The sequence below is a fragment of the Bactrocera oleae genome, chromosome 4, assembly GCF_042242935.1.
Source record: "Bactrocera oleae isolate idBacOlea1 chromosome 4, idBacOlea1, whole genome shotgun sequence".
NCBI classification, from domain to species: Eukaryota; Metazoa; Arthropoda; class Insecta; order Diptera; family Tephritidae; genus Bactrocera; species Bactrocera oleae.
Window position 1 is genome coordinate 29,604,733 of NC_091538.1, and position 13,632 is coordinate 29,618,364.

The following is a 13,632-nucleotide window of genomic DNA, read 5'->3' on the forward strand; positions in this document are numbered from 1 at the left end:
CTAAACATAAACCACCATACTTTAAAAATATGAGCCTTAAACTATGCTGCTAAAGGATTCAACTATCCATCTTGCAAAAATTCAAGCTAGACGGAAAGAAAAAGTGTCGTGGCGCGACCTTGAAAAATATTCACTTCAAAAATTATGTCCCTGATATAATACGTTAGCTTACGCAAATGCCATCCAAAAATTTTGGGAATCCGATTCAGACAAATCGGACGGGACTTCAGAAGGTTTCAGTTTTTACGATGCCCCTTGACAGTTACTGTTAAAGCGTTTTCTTCAAAGAAATATGGCCCGTCTAGTGAATTCTTTCTGGATTTAATTCATTTCACATGTGGCACTTTTGCTTGTTTACATTTTCGTTAAATCAAAATAGGCGTCATCAGACATAAACAGGCACTTTATCAAGTTATTGTCTTCTTTGGCCATTTCAATCATTATTTGTAAAAATGTATAATCTATATAAATACAATACATTTCAATGTGAGCTAATACTTTTTTTTCTTCTTTGATTGAAAGAAACTGCATCGAAGTTAATGCTAACCACCGCACACTGAATACAATCGGTATCTTCGAATGACAAAATTGAACTCAAAAACTTTTTTGAACAAATTTATTTTTATACAAATTCGCTTAATTGCTATGAATTGGCAAATGTACGAGTTCTTACTTGCTAGTACTTATTTCTATATATTCAATTATGATAATTTAGGCAATAATTCGGAGCAAACCTCAGTTTGATGGAGAAACGGCCTACATTGCGGCGGCATGGCTTCCGCTTTGGTTTGGTGCCGACGAAATGTGTTGTATTGCAATTTTGGAAATAAACTTTATTAAATTGATATTGTATAAAATTAAATGCTGTTATTGTTTATTTGCAGAATATTACTGAATCGAATTTCGGATTATAGTTGTAACATTCTTGCCTGTATAGATTTCTAGTTGTGACAACTTTGTTGTTTTTAAATACTGCTAGTTATGCTAACTGAGCTAACTTCGTTGCAATGTTTCGATACATCAAATCAAGAAACCAAACTTCGATGTAAGTTTTTTTTTTCCACGCCTGTTCGAATATTTTGTATGCAGTATGCGGGCATAGTGTGTTAGATCGCCTTTGAACTTGGGCATTGTCTTGACAAGATCTAAAAATTCCTAGTCCGGTACATGCTGATCTTTGACAACGTCGAGACAGTACAAAACGTCCATACATACATAAAGAAATATATGCATTTATAGTATTATAAATAAACAAACATACGTAACGAGATGCATATAAGTTCACACGCTCAGCCAATTCTCACCATCGGTCAGTAACATGAACCTGAAACCGTTCAATTGCTGACGCTGCATCCGATCTGACGCCGCAACTTTAGGCAACGTGACCCGGTACGGACTTAGGTTTAATTTAGAGTTAAAAAATTAATTGTATTTAGTCTTGAAATAACATCTAAATAATAAAGACCGCGGACCCGAGTCCGCTTATTTAAAAAAAACAATTTAATAAATAAAAAACTTAACTGGCGCCCGAGCAGGGACCAGCTGAAGTGTGCGTCTAAGAGCGTGTTAGAGTCGTGTTGTGTTAATATCCGAATCGCACGAGTTACGTATTCACTAAACCTCAACTGTAAAGATTAAGAGCAGATGAGTAAACTTGTATGTTATATTAGTATTATATGTAGACTCTTAAAATCTGTTTTGAATGCACACACATATGGACATATTACATTATACTTATATTTAGTTATACATTTATTAATACACTACCTATCCACAGTTAGAAGGTAGCGTCATTTTTGTCGTGAGTTAGTCTTAAGATCAATTTGAATGAATAAAGTAATTTTATTTTGCTATTCATATAACTCACGTGGAGAGACGGCCGAGAAATAAAAACACCAAGGCACCCGGACCAAACAAGCTGGTTCGTCAACAATTACTATTAATTTAATTTAAATGTAAAATTTTACTAACACTAAATAATACTTATAAATAATAACAGGCTTGTACAGCCAATAAAAAAATAAATATAGAAGCTGCGAATCACCACCTTCGCGGGGACCCTCCAGGTTATACAACTAAAATTCTCTGCTATTCACCACCCAAGGGACCCTCCAGAGAATTATAAATTACAAATCAAAGTAAAAAGGGCTCGTACAATCAATAACTTACAAGAATAAAAAGGTAAAGCGATTCAAAACGTAACGGTTAACTCTCCGGTTCTAAATAACTACAGTCCACCTCTGCAATTCACCACCAAAGGGACCCTTCAGAGTATATGGACAAATTATCAAAATAAAATCATTGCAAATATCTAACAAAATATGCCAACCAAATCCATAAGACCTGGTGTGGTAAAAGCTGGAGTCAATACTCAACCATCCCATTCTATTCCTAATCCTAACGAAATAAATATAGAAAAATTGACAAACATTATAAGTGGCGTAGTCACAAGTATTTTTAAAACAAGAGGGACAGAACCTAGTTTAGGCCGCCCTTAATCCGAACGCAAACTTTTCAAATACAACAGATGGCACCATAAACCCCACATTAACAAACAACATTAATGAACTAAACAAAATACCCGATGTGGTAAGATGCCTCCGCGAATTTTCCGGGAATCCAGGAGATTTCAATTTGTGGAAGAAGAGCGTAGACCGAATACTAGAAATATACGAACCTAAAAGAGGATCGCCAAAATACTATGACATCTTTAACCTTATAAGAAACAAAATCGTGGGCAACGACTAAGTGGTCGAATCTCTTAAAGATTTCGCCACCTATATTACGATTGTAGGGTCGGGTCGGTAATTCCTGCGTCATAAGGCAGTAGACTTTGACATACCAGTCGGGATGAGTTAGTGACCCTATGACGGTTTTACATATATGGTGAGAGCCGAGGTATTTTTTCGGTAACCTCAATCTCTGAACCAGCTCAGAGGCAATTATTGTCACCTTTCGGGTCGGGTTATTTATGGCAAGTATTTTATTCCATTTCCCATCGTGTTTTATTTTTTATCATGGCAGTGGGTATAAGGATCGGCTTGGCCAGTAGCGTAGTCTTTGTGTAGTGTTTTGTCGCTCTTTGTTGGTTTGGTTGTCTCTTTGCAGAACAACCTGGGGTGTCCGTGAAGGGTTGAATGATGCTCCCCGTTACACATGCTACATCGTTTTGCGCTTGTGCATCTTTGTGCTTACTGCGATCTGACCAAGCAATTGACACAGTACTTATACTTAGTTACTGCGGCAAACTTTTCGTGAATGTTCATTTTTGTAAATTTTGAAAATTTCACCAATCAGTGATCCTTTTTACACAATCCACAGGCGAAGTGTTTATGTGTGCGTTTTGATGAATGGGTGATAGTTCGTCGGGCCGTGCGGTGGGTACTTCCTCTTTCTTCTCGAATGAGGGAGAGGGTCGCTTTAAAGCGATGTAAGCGTCTAGCCAGGGTCCCATTGTTGGAGAGTGGGGTGATGCTTCGTGTGACGCTGAGTGATCGTACGGTGAATGCTAGGCTGCTCTGTCGGCTGCAGATTAATTTGATGCTATTTTGAGGAGCCATGCCATTATAATGAAATGAGGTAAGTTATTTGGTAAGGTGACTATTTTGGTTATTGGACGGGTAATTGTTCCTTGAGAAGTACGTATGTCAACTACTCTGGTCTTATTGTCGGTACCGTGATAGGTTTTTCGATGCGACCAAGTTTCCATTCATTTGGTGGTAGAGTTACTTGGCGTTTAACTACCATATCATTGACCTCTATATTGCGTTGAGGGTATTTCCAATTATAACGTTTGTGGAGTTCTTTTAGATATTATTCTTTCCATCGTTTGCTGAAGTTTTGATGGAGAATCTTTTGCCATCTATGTGCGAGACTTAGCTGTGTATCTTCTAAGTTGGGTTCCGCCGGGGTTAATAAAGGGGTAAGAAATGACCTGGAGTTAAAGTTTCTATATTCCTGGAGTCTTCACTTAGTGGGCTTAAAGGGCGAGAATTCAAGCAGCATTTAATTTTGGTTAGAAGGGTAGATAATTCTTCGAATGTGAATTTTTGTATCTGGGACACCTTTTTTAAATGGCTCTTTAAACTTTTCACTCATGCTTCTCAGAGTCCACCCATGTGAGGAGCTCCTGGAGGATTAAAGTGCCAGTTGATGTTTTGGTGTGATTCACTTGTTGTTACTTGTGTTTTTAGTGATTTTATGAATTCTCATCGATCTTTGATTAAGAGCTCCCACGAAATAAGTACCATTGTCCGAATAGAGATCGGCGGGACTTCTCAAAGGTTAAAGGAAAATTTAAAAAAGGTCATCAATTATATTTGAAATGTTTGGGATCCATTAACCAAGCTATTGATAATCTTAAGTCCCCAAGCCCTACATTAAAAGAACGAGCATCAGATGAAAATCCATCGCGGGACATAGGATCTTCAATTCATCTACCCTCTTCTAACACGGATATATTTTATGGCGACTTTGTAACCTGCCCTCATTCAGAGACATGTTTACGGCCATATAGGTAAACAATCACAAAATTAATAACGTGGAGAGACTGTTTTACCTAATTCAAAAAACCCGAGGAGAAGCAAGAGCAATAGTTAACAAGTAAGGAAGGGCTAAATTCGGATGTAACCGAACATTTTATACTCCCGCAAAGTCAAATGGTATACTCGTTTGAGATTTCTTTGTGGATTGACTGATATTTTCGATAGAAAGTCAACTATAAGCACTGGGGTCCACATATTTAGTACTAAGGGGCTTGAACAGTTGTGGTTCGATTTAGACAATTTTTGGTCACAAGGTGGCATACTTTAAACGTATTATTCACGCAAAGTTTTACCCCGATATAATCATTGTTGCTTGATATGCATAGTGGAAAGTGAAAAAATCAGGTGGAATTGAAAATGGTGTTATATGGGAAATAGGCGTAGTTGTAGTCCGATGCCTCACTATGACATAGAAATATGAAAATAACGTTATGCACTGAATTTGGTTGAAATCGGTTAAGCAGATCCCAAGGTATGGGTTTTCACCTAAAACTGGGCGGTGCCACGCAAACTGTCTAATTTTGAACGCGGTTCCTATAAAGTCATCTTGTACCATTACAGAGATAAAATTAAATGTCTCTGGCGTGTTTAGTGTTTGATTTATCGCGCTTTTAGTAGTTTTCAACATTACCGTTATATGGGGAGTAGGCGGGGGTTGTCACCCGATTTTAACCATTTTCATACCGTTAATAGAGGTTCTAAACATTTGCTTCCAGTGAAGTTTGTTATTATAGCATTAGCGGTGTAGGAGATATGAACATTAAACCTATTAGGGGCGGGACCACGCCTACTTAAAAAAAAATTTTAACTGCAGATGCCCCTCCCTAATGTGATCCTGTGTACCAAATAACAGTCTTGTATATTATTGCGGAGCTTAGTTATGGCAATTTATTTGTTTTTGATCAACTGCGTTTTGTGGGCGTGGCAGTGGTCCGATTACGCCCATCTGCAATACCAACCGTCTCACGGTATCAAGAAACATGTCTACCAAGTTTCATACAGATATCTCAATTTTTACTCCGTGCAAGCTGGACGGACGGACAGACAGTCACCCGGATTTCAACTCGTCTCTTCATCCTGATCATTTTTACATATATAACCCTATATCTAACTCTATTAGTTTTGGGGGATACAAACAACCGTTAGGTTAACAAAACTATTATACTCTGTAGCAACAGGTTGCGAGAGTATAATAAGGGTTACTGTTTAAATTGCTTTGCATTATCGCATAGCTTCAAGGATTGCAAGAGCAAATATTCATGCAGAATATGTAGAAATAAGCATAACACTCTTCTGTATAGGGATGCCCCATCCCGCTCCCAATCCCTCCCGCAAGGATCAAGAGCCTCAAACCCGCCTCTTGACTCTAGCAATAGTAGTACCTCCCAGACCCTTAACCCCAATACAAATCCGCAAGTCTACACAACCCTCTTACAGTCCACTGAAAGTAAAACCCAGGACCTACACAACTCAAATAGGAAGCAGATTTTGTTAGGTACTGCCATAGTGGAAGTTTCTTACAAAGGGGAATTATATACAGCTCGAGCTCTAATAGACTCTGGGTCAGAAGCTACGTTCGTTTCCGAGAAGTTCCACAGAAAATTGGACATACCCACCTTAAAGAAAAACGCACAAGTGACCGGATTGAACAACACAGTCTCGACAACAGCTACCAAAACTTGCGAACTCACCCTTCGTTCACCACCAAAAAAGGAATTTAAATAACAACCCACGCTTATCTCAAAACTTTAACCGATAACTTACCCACTCACTCAATTGATAGAATAATTTCCAATAAAGAAATCGTTTTAGCTGACCCTCACTTCTATAAACCCAGACTTGTCGACATCCTTATCGGAACTGATCTCTACCCACAAATAATTCTCAGTGGCGTACGGAGAAATGTACTCGGGTCACTAGCGCAAGAAACAGAAATCGGTTGGACTCTTTCCGGATCCACACCTGAAAAACCCATCTCACCTTCAATATTGTAATTTATCAAAATTTTTAATTTTGGGAAAATTATCAAAAAACAACCCGAAGACACTTAACTGGGCGCTACGTGGTTACATTACCCTTTAAAACCCCAGAAAAAATAGACTTGGGCAACTCAAGACATATAGCTTTAGCTCAGTTTCTAAGAAATGAAAACCTATCCCTATCTAGAAAACCTGAAATAAAAACGGAATACAACAAGGACATCAACGAGTACCTGGAACTCGGTCATGTGACCAAAATAGAATATGACCCCCCAGAGAATACGAAAACATACTATCTACCACATCACGCAGTCATCAAACCCGATCGCTTAACGACAACAATGTACTACACACTGGACCTATTCTGCAAGTAGAAATGGTAATCTTAGTGGTAAAGTGGCGTATGTTTCGAATCGTATTCCAGATATAAAAAAAATGTATCGTCAAATACTTATTGAAAGCAAACACATTCCGTTTCAAAGAATCTTATTGAGGATATCGCCTAACGACCCAGTAGAAGATTTTGAAATACAAACTGTTACGTTTGGTATTAACTGTGCCCCATATTTAGCTATCTGTACCCTCTTCAAATTAGCGGATGATGTACAAGGAACCCACCCACTGGCAGCAGAGATACTTCGAAACGGAATGTACGTCGATGATGTGCTTGCAGGAGCATATGACGTAGCAACTGCAAAGATGGCACGAGACGAACTCTCTTCATCTTTGGAGTCCGCAGGATTTACTCTACGCAAATGGACCTTAAATGACCCAAAAGTCTTATCCGGAATCTCACAAGAACACCTGTTAGATTCCAACTTACTCAGTTTACCGGAATCCGATAACACAAAAACACTGGGTATGGAATGTAAAAAAATATGCATTCTTTTTTCTCATCAACCCTATTCACGACACCATTTACTAGAAGAGAAGTATTATTGATTATAGCCAAATTGGTCGACCTAGCTGGTTGGCTCAGCCCCGTTGTAGCCACAAGCAAAATACAACAAATATGGCTCGATAAATCCGATTGAGATGAAAGTTTAAAACCCTTAACTCTCCATCGCTGGAAAACCTTCATAAAGGATTACAAAACCCTAAATTTTATTAAAATTCCTCATTGGACCCACTTTTCGGCATCCACGATCATCAATTTTCACGGATTCTCTGACGCATCAGAGAAAGCTTACGCAGCAAACCTATACATCAGTGTTTCTACAAACACAAACACCTGAACAAATCTTTTGATATCCAAAACTCATGTGTCCCCCATAAAAAGTATATCTTTACCAAGGCTAGAACTTTACGGAGCGGTTCTTCTGGCGAATTTAGTGGATGCGACCCTACCCAAATTGGGCAGTCGCGGATGCACACCTCTGGAAATGGTTAACAATGACCTCTGGTGGCACGGACCCCAATGGCTAAAACTCGACCCGAAACATTTTACCCGAAAATCAATCGATACAACACTGGAACTGCGGCCAATCAAGACTTTCGTCAACACAACACAAGAGGATATACTGGATAGATTTTTAGCACTACCTATAGCCATTCGAGTCATAGCATATTTATTCAGATTCTACTCGAATGCATCACCCAATAGATCACAATAGCCATACACAACGTTGGAAACAACTCCAGACGAGTTCGGAATTACCCGCACGAGGTTAATTATTTTAACCTAAATTGAGCAATTCAGCCGCATTATCATATAACGAGCGTCATCCGATTATACTACCCTATAGTAGTCGATTAACAAACCTACACACCCAATTTACCCACTCATTTACCCTACATGGTGGCAACCAGCTAGTTTTACGACTCATTTGTACGGAATTTTGAATACCGAAGCTTAAGACGCTCATCAACCCCATTATCCATCAGTGCAAAACTTGCGTCTTAACAAGAAGAGAGAAACTACTCAAATCGCTGAAGCTCTTCCAGCGGAACGTACCACGCTAACTCGCTCATCCGCTGCAAAAGGAATCGACTTCGCCGGTCCCTATTACATAAAAAATTACACCGGCACAGCATGCTTGATCACAAAAGGTTATGTATGCGTATTTGTTTGTTTTGCAACCAAAGCAATAGACCTGTAGGCCGGAAGCAATCTCACCACCCAAGCATACATGGCCGCATTCGCACGATTCTTTTCCAGGCGCGGATGTCCCGCCGATCTCTATTCGGACAATGGTACTTATTTCGTGGGAGCTCTTAATCAAAGATCGATGAGAATTCATAAAATCACTAAAAACACAAGTAACAACAAGTGAATCACACCAAAACATCAACTGGCACTTTAATCCTCCAGGAGCTCCTCACATGGGTGGACTCTGAGAAGCATGAGTGAAAAGTTTAAAGAGCCATTTAAAAAAGGTGTCCCAGATACAAAAATTCACATTCGAAGAATTATCTACCCTTCTAACCAGAATTAAATGCTGCTTGAATTCTCGCCCTTTAAGCCCACTAAGTGAAGACTCCAGGAATATAGAAACTTTAACTCCAGGTCATTTCTTACCCCTTTATTAACCCCGGCGGAACCCAACTTAGAAGATACACAGCTAAGTCTCGCACATAGATGGCAAAAGATTCTCCATCAAAACTTCAGCAAACGATGGAAAGAATAATATCTAAAAGAACTCCACAAACGTTATAATTGGAAATACCCTCAACGCAATATAGAGGTCAATGATATGGTAGTTAAACGCCAAGTAACTCTACCCCCAAATGAATGGAAACTTGGTCGCATCGAAAAAACCTATCACGGTACCGACAATAAGACCAGAGTAGTTGACATACGTACTTCTCAAGGAACAATTACTCGTCCAATAACCAAAATAGTCACCTTACCAAATAACTTACCTCATTTCATTATAATGACATGGCTAGTCAAAATAGCATCAAATTAATCTGCAGCCGACAGAGCAGCCTAGCATTCACCGTACGATCACTCAGCGTCACACGAAGCATCACCCCACTCTCCAACAATGGGACCCTGGCTAGACGCTTACATCGCTTTAAAGCGACCCTCTCCCTCATTCGAGAAGAAAGAGGAAGTACCCACCGCACGGCCCGACGAACTATCACCCATTCATCAAAACGCACACATAAACACTTCGCCTGTGGATTGTGTAAAAAGGATCACTGATTGGTGAAATTTTCAAAATTTACAAAAATGAACATTCACGAAAAGTTTGCCGCAGTAACTAAGTATAAGTACTGTGTCAATTGCTTGGTCAGATCGCAGTAAGCACAAAGATGCACAAGCGCAAAACGATGTAGCATGTGTAACGGGGAGCATCATTCAACCCTTCACGGACACCCCAGGTTGTTCTGCAAAGAGACAACCAAACCAACAAAGAGCGACAAAACACTACACAAAGACTACGCTACTGGCCAAGCCGATCCTTATACCCACTGCCATGATAAAAAATAAAACACGATGGGAAATGGAATAAAATACTTGCCATAAATAACCCGACCCGAAAGGTGACAATAATTGCCTCTGAGCTGGTTCAGAGATTGAGGTTACCGAAAAAATACCTCGGCTCTCACCATATATGTAAAACCGTCATAGGGTCACTAACTCATCCCGACTGGTATGTCAAAGTCTACTGCCTTATGACGCAGGAATTACCGACCCGACCCTACAATCGTAATATAGGTGGCGAAATCTTTAAGAGATTCGACCACTTAGTCGTTGCCCACGATTTTGTTTCTTATAAGGTTAAAGATGTCATAGTATTTTGGCGATCCTCTTTTAGGTTCGTATATTTCTAGTATTCGGTCTACGCTCTTCTTCCACAAATTGAATTCTCCTGGATTCCCGGAAAATTCGCGGAGGCATCTTACCACATCGGGTATTTTGTTTAGTTCATTAATGTTGTTTGTTAATGTGGGGTTCATGGTGCCATCTGTTGTATTTGAAAAGTTTGCGTTCGGATTAAGGGCGGCCTAAACTAGGTTCTGTCCCTCTTGTTTTAAAAATACTTGTGACTACGCCACTTATAATGTTTGTCAATTTTTCTATATTTATTTCGTTAGGAATAGGAATAGAATGGGATGGTTGAGTATTGACTCCAGCTTTTACCACACCAGGTCTTATGGAATTGGTTGGCATATTTTATTAGATATTTGCAATGATTTTATTTTGATAATTTGTCCTTATACTCTGAAGGGTCCCTTTGGTGGTGAATTGCAGAGTTGGACTGTAGTTATTTAGAACCGGAGAGTTAACCGTTACGTTTTGAATCGCTTTACCTTTTTATTCTTGTAAGTTATTGATTGTACGAGCCTTTTTTATTTTGATTTGTAATTTATAATTCTCTGGAGGGTCCCTTGGGTGGTGAATAGCAGAGAATTTTAGTTGTAGAACCTGGAGGGTCCCCGCGAAGGTGGTGATTCGCAGCTTCTATATTTATTTTTTTATTGGCTGTACAAGCCTGTTATTATTTATAAGTATTATTTAGGGTTAGTAAAATTTTACATTTAAATTAAATTAATAGTAATTGTTGACGAACCAGCTTGTTTGGTCCGGGTGCCTTGGTGTTTTTATTTCTCGGCCGTCTCTCCACGTGAGTTATATGAATAGCAAAATAAAATTACTTTATTCATTTAAATTGATCTTAAGACTAACTCACGACAAAAATGACGCTACCTTCTAACTGTGGATAGGTAGTGTATTAATAAATGTATAACTAAATATAAGTATAATGTAATATGCCCATATGTGTGTGCATTCAAAACAGGTTTTAAGAGTCTACATATAATAATAATATAACATACAAGTGAATACGTAACTCGTGCGATTCGGATATTATCACAACACGATTCTAACACCGCTCTTAGACGCACACTTCAGCTGGTCCCTGCTCGGGCGCCAGTTAAGTTTTTTATTTATTAAATTGTTTTTTTTAAATAAGCGGACTCGGGTCCGCGGTCTTTATTATTTAGATGTTATTTCAAGACTAAATACAATTAATTTTTTAACTCTAAATTAAACCTAAGTCCGTACCGGGTCACGTTGCCTAAAGTTGCGGCGTCAGATCGGATGCAGCGTCAGCAATTGAACGGTTTCAGGTTCATGTTACTGACCGATGGTGAGAATTGGCTGAGCGTGTGAACTTATATGCATCTCGTTACGTATGTTTGTTTATTTATAATACTATAAATGCATATATTTCTTTATGTATGTATGGACGTTTTGTACTGTCTCGACGTTGTCAAAGATCAGCATGTACCGGACTAGGAATTTTTAGATCTTGTCAAGACAATGCCCAAGTTCAAAGGCGATCTAACACACTATGCCCGCATACTGCAAACAAAATATTCGAACAGGCGTGGAAAAAAAAAAATTACATCGAAGTTTTGTTTCTTGATTTGATGTATCGAAACATTGCAACGAAGTTAGCTCAGTTAGCATAACTAGCAGTATTTAAAAACAACAAAGTTGTCACAACTAGAAAACTATACAGGCAAGAATGTTACAACTATAATCCGAAATTCGATTCAGTAATATTCTGCAAATAAACAATAACAGCATTTAATTTTATACAATATCAGCATTGCTCAATTAAAGTTTATTTCCAAAATTGCAATACAACACATTGTAGGCCGTTTCTCCATCAAACTGAGGTTTGCTCCGAATTATTGCTTAAATTATCATAATTGAATATATAGAAATAAGTACTAGCAAGTAAGAACTCGTACATTTGCCAATTCATAGCAAATAAGCGAATTTGTATAAAAATAAATTTGTTCAAAAAAGTTTTTGAGTTCAATTTTGTCATTCGAAGATACCGATTGTATTCAGTGTGCGGTGGTTAGCATTAACTTTGATGCAGTTTCTTTCAAACAAAGAAGAAAAAAAAGTATTAGCTCACATTGAAATGTATTGTATTTATATAGATTATACATTTTTACAAATAATGATTGAAATGGCCAAAGAAGACAATAACTTGATAAAGTGCCTGTTTATGTCTGATGACGCCTATTTTGATTTAACGAAAATGTAAACAAGCAAAAGTGCCACATGTGAAATGAATTAAATCCAGAAAGAATTCACTAGACGGGCCATATTTCTTTGAAGAAAACGCTTTAACAGTAACTGTCAAGGGGCATCGTAAAAACTGAAACCTTCTGAAGTCCCGTCCGATTTGTCTGAATCGGATTCCCAAAATTTTTGGATGGCATTTGCGTAAGCTAACGTATTATATCAGGGACATAATTTTTGAAGTGAATATTTTTCAAGGTCGCGCCACGACACTTTTTCTTTCCGTCTAGCTTGAATTTTTGCAAGATGGATAGTTGAATCCTTTAGCAGCATAGTTTAAGGCTCATATTTTTAAAGTATGGTGGTTTATGTTTAGGTTGAGAAAAATAGGCTGCCATTAAAACTTTACGTTGGTTCACGAATGTGATCTAACATGAAATTTTGCAAATTAGGCAACAAGAATTGTTTTTACAAAATTGCGTGCATGACACAGTTCCTTAAGCGGCATGACCTCGCGCGATGTTGTTTAGTCGCTCTTAGAAATTTTAACAGAAAGAAACCGGTGACTTTACTGATAGGTGGCTTACAGGATAATTATTAAGTCTGGGTGACTTATTTTTTAAGTGACTTATACATATAAGAAATAGTACAAAATATGTATCATAAATCAAAAAAATATATACATGAGTGGTAACTAATATGTGAAATGTAAAGTTATTCAAAGCTGTAAAAAATATAATGTTATATTATCAACAAAAGCATAAAATAGCATTGATATATCATTTGTAATAACAATTGACAATTTAAAAAAAATTAATCGAAATATTTACTTATTTTTTGCACAAAAAATTTTACTTTGAACAAAATATTAAATTTCAATGAAATGTAAGATTTTAATACCTTAACAACGAAATTGCGTACATCAGACGTTTGATATGTCGCTGCCGTCTTCAAAATAGAAGATAAGAAGCTGGCTTTAAGACGACATTTGCCTACAAATAAATTTCGCTGTCGTGCAGTAGTCTTGATTTTTCAAAATCAATATATTTAAATAAATACAAACTTTGCGATCACAATTCTTTCGTATTTAAGTATTCTATCATTATTTTCATCGAAT

General features: G+C 37.8%; 1 protein-coding gene and 1 pseudogene across 17 annotated transcripts in view; one reads left to right on the forward strand and one right to left on the reverse strand.

The window, feature by feature from the left end:
- Ptp52F (Protein tyrosine phosphatase 52F) overlaps nucleotides 1–13,632 on the forward strand; it is a 922,788-nt gene that overhangs the window by 477,104 nt on the left and 432,052 nt on the right. The gene's annotated exons all lie outside the window — the stretch shown is intronic.
- LOC138856885 (uncharacterized) lies at nucleotides 2,662–3,560 on the reverse strand (annotated as a pseudogene).